Source organism: Amblyomma maculatum, chromosome 10, assembly GCF_055883805.1.
Source record: "Amblyomma maculatum isolate TAMU_Amacu chromosome 10, ASM5588380v1, whole genome shotgun sequence".
In the NCBI taxonomy this organism is placed as follows: Eukaryota; Metazoa; Arthropoda; class Arachnida; order Ixodida; family Ixodidae; genus Amblyomma; species Amblyomma maculatum.
In genome coordinates, this window is record NC_139353.1 from 61,541,999 (window position 1) to 61,555,039 (window position 13,041).

The following is a 13,041-nucleotide window of genomic DNA, read 5'->3' on the forward strand; positions in this document are numbered from 1 at the left end:
ACTTTATCCGCGCCCATGAACATTTTGAGATTTTTCAATAAGTCGATGCGGTTTAAATTGTCTGTATCTAAGACTTAGACCATTTTTGTCACTATTGAGTAGTGTGCAGCATCCTTTCCGCGCACAATGATTGGATAGTAAAACAGATATATAAAATTCAAAAGCCTAAAGAATGCTTTGTGGCAACGCGACATTCAGGACCAGCTCGTGAACTCAAGTATAAAATAAAAATTCCTTGATGAGCGTTCCCCTTCATGGGGCAGTGTGAACCTGGCGCAAACTACTTGTCTTGACGCACCAACTTAGTGCTCTAGCTTATCATCTGCTGCATGCACGACCCTTGAACACTAAGCCCGGTTTCAAACTGCCTTCATCTGAGCATACGCGGCCAAACTGGTTGAAATGCACACTTTTCCGCCGCTTGCTGGCGCACTGCGCTAAGACCACCAGCTTTGGCCATCAGAAGAGCTGTCTGCGCTACGGGCAGCGAAAGAAAAAATTTTAGAAGGCACTTGGGACCACTAAAGTGCAAATAGGCGAAAGCCATTATAGCATGATGGATAGTAGCCTTCCACTACGGCACCTCTATCTCCCTCTCTTCTTTCACTCCCACCTTCCTCCCGTCCTTTACGGCTTGGCACAGATGTCCGGGGAGAATTGTGACGGATACTGCGCATTTTCTATCCTGCAAATCAATTTCAAACGCTCCTAGACATCTGCGTCTGCTTCTGTTTGCTGTGTGGTGAGGTGTTAAAGGAAACGGCAAATGAAAGGCGCCGCACGGACGCCTGGATCGGACGGCCGGCAAGGTCAGCTCTGTACATTTATAGATGGATGTAAAAAACTTTATTTCCTACAGATTCGATGAACACGCTGCTATGGTGCAGTGGTAAGACGCCCGACTGAAGATACCTAAAGATACTACGAGAATCGCTTTACTGAGGGCGTTCTGGAAAAGGAACATTAAATATGTATCAGAGCTGCATTCGTAACTAGAATAGAGCATTAAACTTTTTTTTATTCTTTCAGTTCAGCAAGCACAGTTATACCAAAATATGAAGGTTGGGAACACTGAAAGTGTGCACAGCTTTCAAATTTTCAGCATACGCCTTTGATATCGTGTTGAGTTGGCTTTCCCCCAGCGCGTATTTATAAAATGGCTTTCTTTGTGATATTTATGTCTTATTTGGAATAAAAAGTATGTTTATTTCTTGATCAAAAATAGCGGATTTAGCGATGGTGGTGTGCTCAGTTTTTCCAACTTTGTTGAAAAGCCAACTCAGATTCGTACTGTGTACTTCTGATGTCTTGAGATTTAGAACATAATTGATTTCTGCATATCCGCATGTTTCACTAGAACAGAAACTACTAACCCCTGGTTGTGGGATCAAGGGCCGTATAGGTAAGAGTCTCATGGCTTAGTCAACTGGTGCCTTAATGCTGTCTTGAAATTATGAAGAAAATTAGGTGACGCTAGAGGAAACGCAATTCCGATATGAAAAAGCGAAGTGAAAACATCGTCTCCCCGATATATTTTCTATTTAATAATAATATGAATAATATAACAATAATAATAATAGGCCAACTACACCAAATGGGTACACTGTTTTGTGCAAAAATCAAAGAACAGTACCTGTCATAGTTACCTGTGGAGATCTGAATCCTGCAGTAAGGGAAGAAGCACCGCATTAAACATAGGTTACCGTTTTTGCACCTAGTTCCAAATACTTCCGACTACAACTGAGAAGAAACTGTGTCATAGCGCTGTCAACTGTGTCATCATGCGCTGTCGCTTATTATAACGTCTCTCGAGTTCCTCAAAAGCGGAAGGTATCCCATGACTGTGTCTCTTTCAAACTTCTGCTTCGAACACACGAATGAGAGGAATTTCCGCGAACATGCCCTGCTTTATTTGTCGAAGCACCGCACTTACAATTTTGCATCAACTGGTCAGGCATGTGCCACAAGCGCTTCAATACAACGGCAGGAAACCTTTAGCCGACATGCGGCTTTTTACACGAAAATTAAAAAAATTATGCTTTTCTTCGGATGAAAATCAGCAAGTTCAAGTTTTTGGGCAGAAAATATTTCATTACACCCTCATATACGCCATGAAGTGTTAGATTGTTTCCCTATTGTATTTCCCTGAAATTCCTGAGAGCGCGCACCTGAAGCAACACAAGAAAACACTCGTCTAGGGTTTCTAAACAAATCGGCGGTCAATGCCCGTCCATGCATTTACCCTACCTAGCATAATCCGACCCATCTCTTGTGCATGGTCACGTGCAATGACGTGGTGGTAGGATTTTACATTAGTTTACGTTTTGTTGACAATGTATACAGAGAGCGTGCATATAAAATCGATGCCGCTCTTCCGTTTGCGTGCAAGTGCGTTCTGGGGAGACTTACGTGGACGATTACTGTTCGTAAGTTATTGTTTTTAACTTCTTTACGTACGATGAAAAATTTTGTTCATAAACCACCTCAGTACACAAGCAGAATCAATACATAAATTGGAGGTTGTTTTACGCTAGTACCTAAAAATCAGTCTCCTGCTTTTGGGGTTGGCCTCTCGCTTTTATTTCGCCGCCGTTGATGTAGGCGTCAGCACTCTGAGGGCCGCTAAACCCGAAAGCATAGAAACATACTTGCGCACTATTAAAGCACCAGTCTCTGCAACAAATATAAACTTCTCCAACAGGCGTTGTTCCCAACGTAGCTTTGTTGGCGCAATGTATTTTACAGCATTCACACGTATCGTGCGTTTTTATGGCCATTTGTTCATAATGCTAACTGATATAGTTTTTTGCAAGAAATGTGACAGTCTAAAATGTTTTACGTCCTCCAAAGTAACGTGTTTGCCATGTTCTATTGAATATGTAAGCATTCATGTAGACAGAATGGCGAGTGTTCGGTGGCATCAAAAGTTTTGTTACCTAAATCATGGTCCTTGCTGCTAACCAACGGAAACTTGCGGTTTGCACAGATGTACTGCATGTACACCTTTAATAAGCTACCATTGTATTCTTTGGCTTAGATCACTACAAAGATGAAGCTCCTCATCGCTGCTCTCCTGGCTTGTATTGTCTCGGCTGGCGTGAACTCACGTGAGTAGAGCCCGCCTTGAGCTGGAGATGTATTTTTTTTCTCTGCTCTTTAACCCTTTTCCAGGAAGTCAGACAACATTTACCCTTTTCTGCTACCTGCTTGTCAACTGCTTCTGTGCTTTCAGGAAATGCTACCGGGAGGTAGCATTTCGTTTGTGTACCTTTTTACTGCCTGCGTTTAGGTTTGATAGACTGTGTCAAGCTAATTACATTATAATGTGCGTTCCAAGATGAGCTGGAAATGGAAGACACGAGATTTACAATGATGAAAAAAAGAATAATAGCATGCAAACCCTAGAGATTATCAATGCTTGTGGTCCGCGTGACTCTTCCACTTTTTTTGATGGAATAGACGAAGCGCTAAAAGGATTGGTCGTCTGCTTTCCTAGCTGTAGATTCGAAAATACAAAGATCAATAAAAAATCTCCCAGTACAATAAATTGCTGTAGATTACCCATTAGCTTGTTTTTTTTTTTTTTTTATCCTGCGCTACTCGTTGCGGAAGTGTTACTTCATGTAGAACGCATTTTATACGAAATGTGTGAATAGGCATAAAGTTGTAAAACCTTTAACGTTTATCTCAATTTTTCAGAGGCTCCAGTGTGTCCTGGAGTGAACTGTCAGGTTGGATCCAGGGTGGCATGCCTGCTTACAACGAACAAATGTCAATGTTTCTGCGGTGAGACGCCGGCGCTTTATTTCGAATTCCCAACTTCCGTGTTGCTGTTCAGGTAGACGATGTGGATCAAACATGGATGCGTCAAGCCATTTGGAAACACCACAAGAGAAACTAATTCAGGAGTGCCTGGTGCCCTTAAGGTTTTGCCACGGCTCGAAAAGCTCAATGTTGCAGTTACACCTGCAATGACTTTGAAGCAGAACCGTTTAGCTCGAAGTAGCGGGGCTCGGCGGCGCAGAATCTGGTGTGTTTATTGCCAAATTTCTGCCATATTTCTCAGCTAAAATAACCCTGCCAGTGACTTGAATCACATAACTGATAGCGTTTTGTACCCTATTGCACTTAGTTTCATCCCTGCTATATTTGGGGGTAAGACGTTTGTTTTGAAGAAAAAATACAGATAAAAGTGATCTAGATTTTTTTTTTTCACAGTGACTTTCACTAATAAACATCAATAATGATGGCATGCCTGCCCACAATCAACTTTTGAATCGTAGTTGCATGATTTAACTTACGTGTATTGAAATTACGATTAAGATTTTAGAACTTGCTGTATAAAAAGTTTTTGAAGCGACAATTTGCGTGTTCATAACTGATATGTCAGTTGTTCGCTCATAAAAGAAAAGACTAAAATCATATAACAACCAACTGAAGTTTACATGCCACTTTTGACGTGTTAAGAACATCATATATTTCTTTGAAACAGAATTCGTATAGTTGAAAGCTGTGTTCCGAGAAACGCAAGAAAATGACACTTTCCGATTTAAGTTACAAATGTATTAAACAAATCCCCTTGCTATTATTCACGTTCTTTAGATGTAATCTTACTGCCAATTTTGGCATTGTTGTGCACCCTTTTGAACACGTTTCCGCAACCTGTGTTATGCTTAAAAAGTTTTTTTTTTTTTGCCCAGTGTTTGAAGAACCATGCGAATATTTGCGAAAGACGTACTCCTGGCAGTGCCCATCGGAACAGATGGTGTGCTTTAGTGACCCGACTACTTGCACGTGCCGCTGTGGTAAGCGACCTTTTCTACATGCAACAAGATTATCAATTTTCTGCTTATTCTCTTATGACTTCCGATTGACCTCTTTGTTTTTCCTGTGATATAACTGCTTCACGGTTTAAAATAACATTCCGCTGGGGAGAAGGGGGGCGGGGGTATTTTGTCCTGTGGAGCATTAATAAAGACGATTAGGCATAAATTCTTCAATAAATACTACATTCAACTTTCAAGAATTTACCTCTTACACATTTCCTTCTAACTGAAATTGCAGGATGAAAGTTTCAATTCTAGGAATTGTGCTTACAACTTGCATTGCTCCTAAGTATGTCATCAGTCATCTTTACGCATTCTCAGTTAAATTCATTTCCCCTACAACTATTATCTTTAAGTAGCGTAAAGGATACACGCTAGCCTGATTTCGTTATTGACGGTATATTAAAGCAAGATAATAAATGAAATAAGTTGTATAAGGCGCTAACTTCACGGAACTCTCAAACATTTGTATAGTCGTTGTGTACAACCTGGTGTAATGTGAAGTACCCGCTGTGCGTTTTCCTTTCAAATCAAAAGATCCCCGAATGGGGCATACCGGAAGCCTGTTTCAAGTGCTGGCAGGTGTGCTCCATCATGTACGCTGATAATCAAGGATGTAACAGATGTGACAATAGCCTCGTCTTGTTCACCAGAACTTTTTGCGAATTCGTAAATTTCAGGACCAGTCAAAGAAACAGTGAAAGAGCCAGCGAAAGAACCAGTAAAAGAACCAGTGAAGGAATAAAGAAACTACAAATGAAGAAACTACTGCCAAGCTGACGTGCACATCTCTTCGTCGCTATGGTCGGCATCAAAATATATGGACTGAATAAACGTTTTGCAAACCGCAGATTTAACACGTGTTGAAATTCCCACAGGCTTGCACGGCTTTTGTGCATATTTTACTACCTAGGAAAAAGCCCATTCGCTTTTTTTCAGGCAAAACAATAATTTTATACCAGAATGGAGACCAGAAGCAATATTTCTCAGCTTGTTTAAAAGTGCCTGCATGTCATTGTCTATAGCCACCATGTGAATAACGGTACATGTCATTTGCAAATGAATTCTGTATCGAATAAAAAAATATTTTGTTCGTTTTACTCCGTTGCTCTGTTTTGGTATTTGTATCTGAGGTTCTCACTTCGCCATTCACATACTGAGAGCTTTCTTCCATCTTAGGCTACGTACCGGTGCGGACAAATGTAGAAGGAGCACGAAATTTCCATCTAAAATTTATAACCCTCTGCATAACTGAAGCTGTCAGTCGTGGTATGTGATAAACGGTAGTTAGACGCCAGTGCCCTTTGACTTGCACAAATATTGTTTTCCTGGTGCGTTATTTTAATTTGAACGGGAAGGAGTGCTTCATTTACTTATGTCCGCACCTCTACATACGGGGTAATGAAATCAAGTTCGTTTGAAACCCTTTTTTCGATACTTTTTTTTTAAATTTGTCTCTACAATATGATTCAGGCTGTGCTACCAGATGCAAAAAGTGATGATGCCATTTTATGGCTTTTCACTTCATGCCGCTAATTCACAGCTCATATATTCATTGATGGCATGTACTGCTAGAGTCATTATTCAGAGTTTTCTGTACACTACTGAATTAATTGTACTCTCATTGAGCTGTCATGTTGTCATCATGCCCGAGATCCTTTGCATTGTAGCCCCATCCAGTAGTGCAGCCAGAGCTCGAGTTTTACCAACGTTGGCATCAACGAATGCCGCAGATGCCCTCTCCCTCTGTTTCCGCACTCTTTTTTTTTTAATAAACTAAAGTCGCCTTTGAATCTGCTAGATTTTAACCCTGCAAAACTGTGTCTAGTCAGGCCGAAGCTATCACGCATATCTTTCTTTTGTTTTTTTGCAGCTGTGGGTTTCATGGATCCTGAAAATCACTTCGTGAGCCCTTATTTGAGAAACACTAATCTATGATATGCTTATAGCAATTACCACTATGTAACGGGACATTTTGAATTCCTTTTGGTGAAGTGGTGACCACACTAACAGTGTTTTCAACGTTGTAGCTGAGGCTCACTTGAGAGAGGTTGTGCACATATTTTTTTTCGAGTCATTGCATACGTTTACAATTCTAACAATGCAAATATTTCTTAAAATATGCAATTTAAAATTAGTGTAATGCCTTTTGCAGATAATTTTGGACCTGTATTTGCGAAACTGTAGCCTTAGCTACTTATGCACCATAAAATGCAAGAACAGAAACACACCGACAGCATTTGTGTTGCAAAAATGTATTTGGGATTTATTTGGCAAAGTGAACATGGTCGAGAGAGTTTTGGAGAAAATAAACTGGTGCTATCTGCAATGTGATATAGTGCCAACATAAATAACTTTCATTCTTTCATCAGTGCAATCAGCATCTTGTCAACTGATTGCCAAGATTTCACCAGCTGATCTTCACATGTCCATCTTCACACGGGGCAGTGTTCGTCACCATGTGCTGCATAAAACATCCGTGTTGTATTCTTCTACCTTCCTGAAATGAAAAGGTGCAGTGTTCACAGAAATTACTGTAAAATTAAAGCTGTTATGAGAAAGCTGGAGGTTGTTTAATATTGCTCTCCAGCTGGCATTGCAGTGAATAACTACGCACATGATTATTCATGAAATGTCTGGGCATATGGCATACCCCTATATCATGGCACAGAAGTGCAGCAGTCTCCTCTTGTGAATGCACCTATCGGAGGTGGGATTGCCGCTCCATTTGCTCCATTCTACTCCAAACTGCTTTTCCTGCTCTATCCTGCTCCAAAATGCAATATTGCTTCAAAACTGCTCCAAACTGGCTGTTTTAATGTTCTACCATCATATTTAGTGCAACACGCAAACAATGTCTTTGCACCAGTAGCAAAGATATAACGCATCTAGCACTGGGCTTAATACAAACGAAATTTTTTTAGGGGATGGAAGCATGTGGCATAATAAATATTTGTTTGCAAGTAAATTTAATATGAGTCACTGGCGATTGGAGATAATTGCAAAACAAATGCACTGTGCATGTGACGTAGCACCTCCTCTCAGCCTTTTGAATCGCCGGTGGAGAGAGAAGCAAGAGCAGCAAGCGAAGCAAGCGAAGCAGATAGGCGCAAACTACCGTGAGGCGTTCGGAAGGAAGCTTGTCAGACTGGAAAAACCACATGAGTTATTCTAATGGTTGTGGTCTAAGAACAAGCAGGCACTTATAGAGCCTCTTTTTCAGTAACAAGCTTGCCGGGCCTACAGCAGACAAAATCATACTTGAATCATTATGGGTTGGTACTCCAAAGATGTCACTCACTAGGAAGCGTCTCAAGAGTGTTGGAAAGCCATACAGGGCCTATTGCCAAGATTTAAAAAATGAGCCCCAGCATTGCTCGAGCAAAGAATGATAGAACTATTGGAAGGAGGTAGTGAAGTAAAAATGCTGAAGGATGAAAAGGCTACCCTTCAGTGCCATCTAGGTTTCCTGAAGGCACTACTGACCACTGCTCAGGAATTTATCAGCACAGGCATAGGATCAAAAAGGGATATGCACAAGATAGCAGAAATGTCATGGCCATTAATCTGAGCTCCAAATTAGTGGCATTGCTTGAGTGCATTGAAGTGGTAAATGTGACATTTGAATCTGTCAAGTCAGAATAGGCAAATGCGTTAGGTCACAAGGTCACACTAGGTGTTCAGTTATAAAGCACACCAGCAAGCATTTTGTTTGCTGCTAGTCTGCTCCAAGTTGTTGGCCGTTGTCTTGTCAGAAATGAGTGCGAAGTTGGAGAGGCATTGAACTTGCATAAAAAGGAAGAGCTCATCTTTTTCTGTCAGAAAGAGAAAAACAATTGCTACAATTATCAGAGGCATTTGACCTTAGGAACCTGCTCCAAAACATAATTCAAATGCTCCAAAACTCTTGTCTCATTGCTCCAAAGCTGCTCCAAAATGTTTGAGCCTGCTTCCACCCCTGACCTATGTATCAGACCCATGGGTGACTGTCTTTAGTGGTAATGGCACATACCCATGGCGGGGAATAGGCCATGGTATATAGCAAGTACAAAAGGTTCATGGACAAGCAATTGGGTATTTTGATAATTACAAATCTAAAACTAGACTTTCATGAAAAAAATAAAGGAAAAGAAAAGGCAGTGAATTCTCATTGTAGCAATCTACCTGGTGTGATTATATAGTTGTGAACAGAATTGCACACGGGTTGTAGGGTATATCCCTTGGCACTTGCCCCGAAGGAGAGGAGAATAAACACAAATAGCATGCCTGAGTAATCACCATTTGAACGATCTAACAGTCACTAACAGTGTTTCACAAGGAAGCCTGCTTTGGCCACTGTTGTTGAAAGTGTTCATCAAAGACATTGCCCACATCGACATATCCATTAAATTTGTCGTACATATATAGGGTGTATCTGGTACATATGACATGGGCATGTCCAGAAATCTAAAATATAAATCGAGAGACAAAAAATAATTTTGGGAAACTACTGTCGAGCTCACGCCCTGAAACTCTGCTAGGTCTAATCCGACTAGCTGACGTCGCCCATGTCCAAGGACTCCAGGCTGTCATCTTTGCGGATAAGTTGCCACCTACCTTGCACCTGTTGGATATTTATTAGTTTTGCCACCACCGCATGCAGATGACTGTTCTATTATGACGAGCACAGATGCAGACACGTTGACAAAGCAAAGCAAAGCCTTCCTGTTAACATTATTGTTGTGGTTTCAATCAAACAAACTTAATATAAATTGTTCAAAGACAACGCTAATTATTTTCCCAGAAAAAAAAATTTAATCGTGCTGTCAGCAATGAGAGCCGGAATATTACAATTGTAGGCTCGCAGAGAATACTAAGTGTCACGTTCAACAGCAATCTACACTGGGACTTGCCTGTTGCTGGCATATGCAAAATATTTTCCATGGTATTTGATGTTATTTTATGTCAGTGAACGCTCCTTCTGATGCACATTGAAAACAAATTGAATCATTTTTTCACATCAACCAATGCATTAAGACCACAGTGGCGGGTGGAGTAAACAATAATATAATTTTGCCATCCCTTTCTTGAGGATAAATAAAATTCACCAAATGGGTAATTGCGGTAGAAATGTCTCTATAAAATATTACTTCTGAGCTTTTGCGTTGATTATGCACATGCACAGCAGCATGCTGCAATGACCTAAGAGCTGGAAATGCATCACGCGTCCAGGCAAACATCACACAAAAGTGTGAAGCCGCAAAAAGAAAACGCATGTGGTAACTTCCCACGCTTTGCCCGGTGATGAATACATTCTGGAGAGGAGTGCCTGATGGCACACCACACAGGAAGATATGGTGGCTGTTTGGGAGAAGGGACATGGCCATAAAACCATTACACTGATCCATTAGGAGTTGAGTTCTACAGATGCTGTTTTGATCCGCTGTATGTGGCATCAGACATGCCCTGTGTTTTTCTGGCAGACAGACTCCTTGTTCGACTATTGCAACGCTATCGAAGTGAAAAGGGAAGTTTCTATGTCTCCTCGCCTGTTCCCAAGGTATGACTGCAGGAACATTGCTTACCAATACCTTTTGATTGACTGGCTGATTGACCAGGAGAGATGTGCCGTGTTTTATTGGCCAAAGTTCTGTAAGAGGGCTGGATTGATTGTTTAAAGGTTTCTTGTGGAGTAAAAAAAAACAATAGCCCTGGGCAAGAGGCTCAATAGTCTATCATTGCTATGAACTTGCTTTTGACCTTTTGCTGTTAAGACCTTTGAAGTATGTACATAAGTCTGCAGAAGTGCAATCAAATTTCATTGCTTTTGTTCTCTCATCTTCGAAACGTCATTCTTCTCTCAAACCAAAGACTCAGTCATGCCACCAAATGGAGTGCAGGTTCAAAACAGTCTGAGACAAGCATAACAATACACAAAGCATTGCGATGGTCTCGTGAGTGTGCACCATGAACATGAAAATTTGTGAATAATTTGTTCTCCTACTCATTTATTTAATTTATCGCTGCTTTCATAGACCATTGCATTTTGTATAATGCACTGTTGCTGCTGCTGGTCCGTGCATAGTTTTGGCATGAATGCAAAAGCTAACAACTAGGTTCTAGTGCAGTTGTACTAAGCAGTCTTGAGTTTTAAACTATAATAAGTTGTTAAGGCATTGAGATAAATAAAACTTTTTACAAATTGGTGCTGCTCAAAATAACGTAAATATGTCCTCACCCCTCAGGGGCACTGACTGCAGGCTTGGTGTTGACGGCAGCGGCTCCACACTGTGCAGACTTGTGGCTGTGCCATGGAAGCAAGCAAACAAATGAAAGAAATAATTATTTCTGCAGCCATGAGATCTTGGGCTGTTTTCCGGTGCATAACAACATGCACGAGCTTACTTTAGCACTCTGGCTACACCTTGTAAACTGCAGTAAGAGAATCAGGACTGAACATTGCAGTGCTTTGTAAATAGCTGTAACATGTTCAACAAGAACATTGAAGAAAGTAATATAAGAAGTGTTGTCGCTTACTATTCCGGGAGTTGTCATGATTGCTTTCATCATCATGAGTCTCTCTGGGCACCATGTCATTCAGGCACTTGCAGGCTCATTTCATCTGAAAGGGAATAGCCATATGAGACACAGATGATTGGTAATTAACTTGCCAACATAATACAGGATCTAATTGTGCAGCTGAAAGTTGTGCCAGGACACTAGAACAGTGCCACAACGCAGACACTGTTGCCTTCATTCAATGCAATGGTCCTTAACAAGGATCCTTTTTTAATTTTCAGGTGTTTTTATAACACAATGATCAAACCAGTTCAGCCTCTGCGACTTGTAAATGCTAATAGGACTTCCAGTGCCTGAATGTTTTGTCCAACAGCATAAAATATTGGCGCACTTCATTTCACGTGCTGACACAGGGACACAAGTTCATAAGCTTGGAGCAAAAAAATATATATATATATTAAATGACCTCTTGCAATATTTGGCTTTGGCACTGCATTCAGCATGTGCTATTAGCTAATGGTGCCAGAAGATAAAGTAAATCATCTTGCAAACAATTTTCATTTATTGTGGCTCCTGGTGGCTGTGCACATTTACATGCACATGTAAACAAATGCAGCTACACGACGTGTATTATATTATGCAACTCAAGCCATGCTTAGCAAAAATGTTGAAATATCATGTATCTAATTCGCACAACTATTCCCCAGCAATCGCCTAGGTGGTGTTCAGACGGGCGGGCCGTATGTATCGTGGGAAAGCATCATCCACCACCACTCCTACTCGGAGCGCACGCGATCGGCAGGCGCCGAGTCACTGCCATTCCGAGCTACTCGAAAGTGCCGTTTTCGTCACATATGATAACTAATTGTTCTGCTCGGACAGTCCGCTGTCCAGTCCGATCGTCTGAACAGAGAAGGTAGTGGTAGTGACTTACCAGAATCATTTTTTTTTTTCTGACGCTGGATGGCTTGCAAAGGCCTTTGCGAACGCCTTCATTGCGCAGCGGAGCGAGCGCTCGTTCGCCGTCGGCGGATCCCTAGAAATCGTTGCAACTTCTTTCGACGGCGCCTTCTCCCTGCGCTGTACAGTGTATGTACAGGATGGTGGCGATCTCGAGCTACTTGCTGGTCGTCCGCCGCACTGAAACGCTTGCGCATGATGTTTTCTTGGCACGGCCGGGGCAAGGGTATTACAGCATTTGATGACGCTAATGTGAAAACGGAAGAACTATGTGGCCCGTTGCGCACAGCAGCACTCTACAAGCACTCGTAGCACCATCCCATCGGCGCTTGGTTTAGCTTGGCGGCTTGGCTCCATGGCTGCTGAAATCTCGTGAGATCTCGCGAGATTACGGCAAGCTGGACGTCACGCGGCATACGTCTCCGGAGTACGTCTCCAGCGCCTGTACGTATCGACAGTTTTCACGCATGCGCAGTAGGCGTCCGATACGTCTACGTCTGTACGTCTCCGGGAGACGTAATACGTCTCGGGTAAGCTAAATCTCTCTACTGCCATCCAAGAGACGACGCGTTTTACGCCATTTCGCCTGATCTGTGGACGCGACGTTCAGACGATGTTGGATGCCGTGCTCTCGTGCTGCACTGATGATCATCCGCTCACGCCAGACGCCGAACAATTTGCTCAGCGCACCGAGGAAGCATGTCAAATGGCCCGCATTCACATTCAACAACAGGTGGGCAAGGATACACGTCGCTAC

General features: G+C 41.9%; 1 long non-coding RNA gene across 1 annotated transcript; it reads right to left on the bottom strand.

Annotated features, from left to right (window-relative positions):
* Positions 1-6,810: 6,810 nt before the first annotated feature.
* LOC146176646 (uncharacterized) lies at positions 6,811-11,424 on the bottom strand. Its single transcript, XR_014701191.1, has 3 exons — positions 11,343-11,424; positions 11,044-11,109; positions 6,811-7,326 (listed from the first exon to the last, which is right to left on the bottom strand). It is a non-coding gene; the product is annotated as an uncharacterized LOC146176646 (long non-coding RNA).
* Between the last annotated feature and the right edge of the window lie 1,617 nt (positions 11,425-13,041).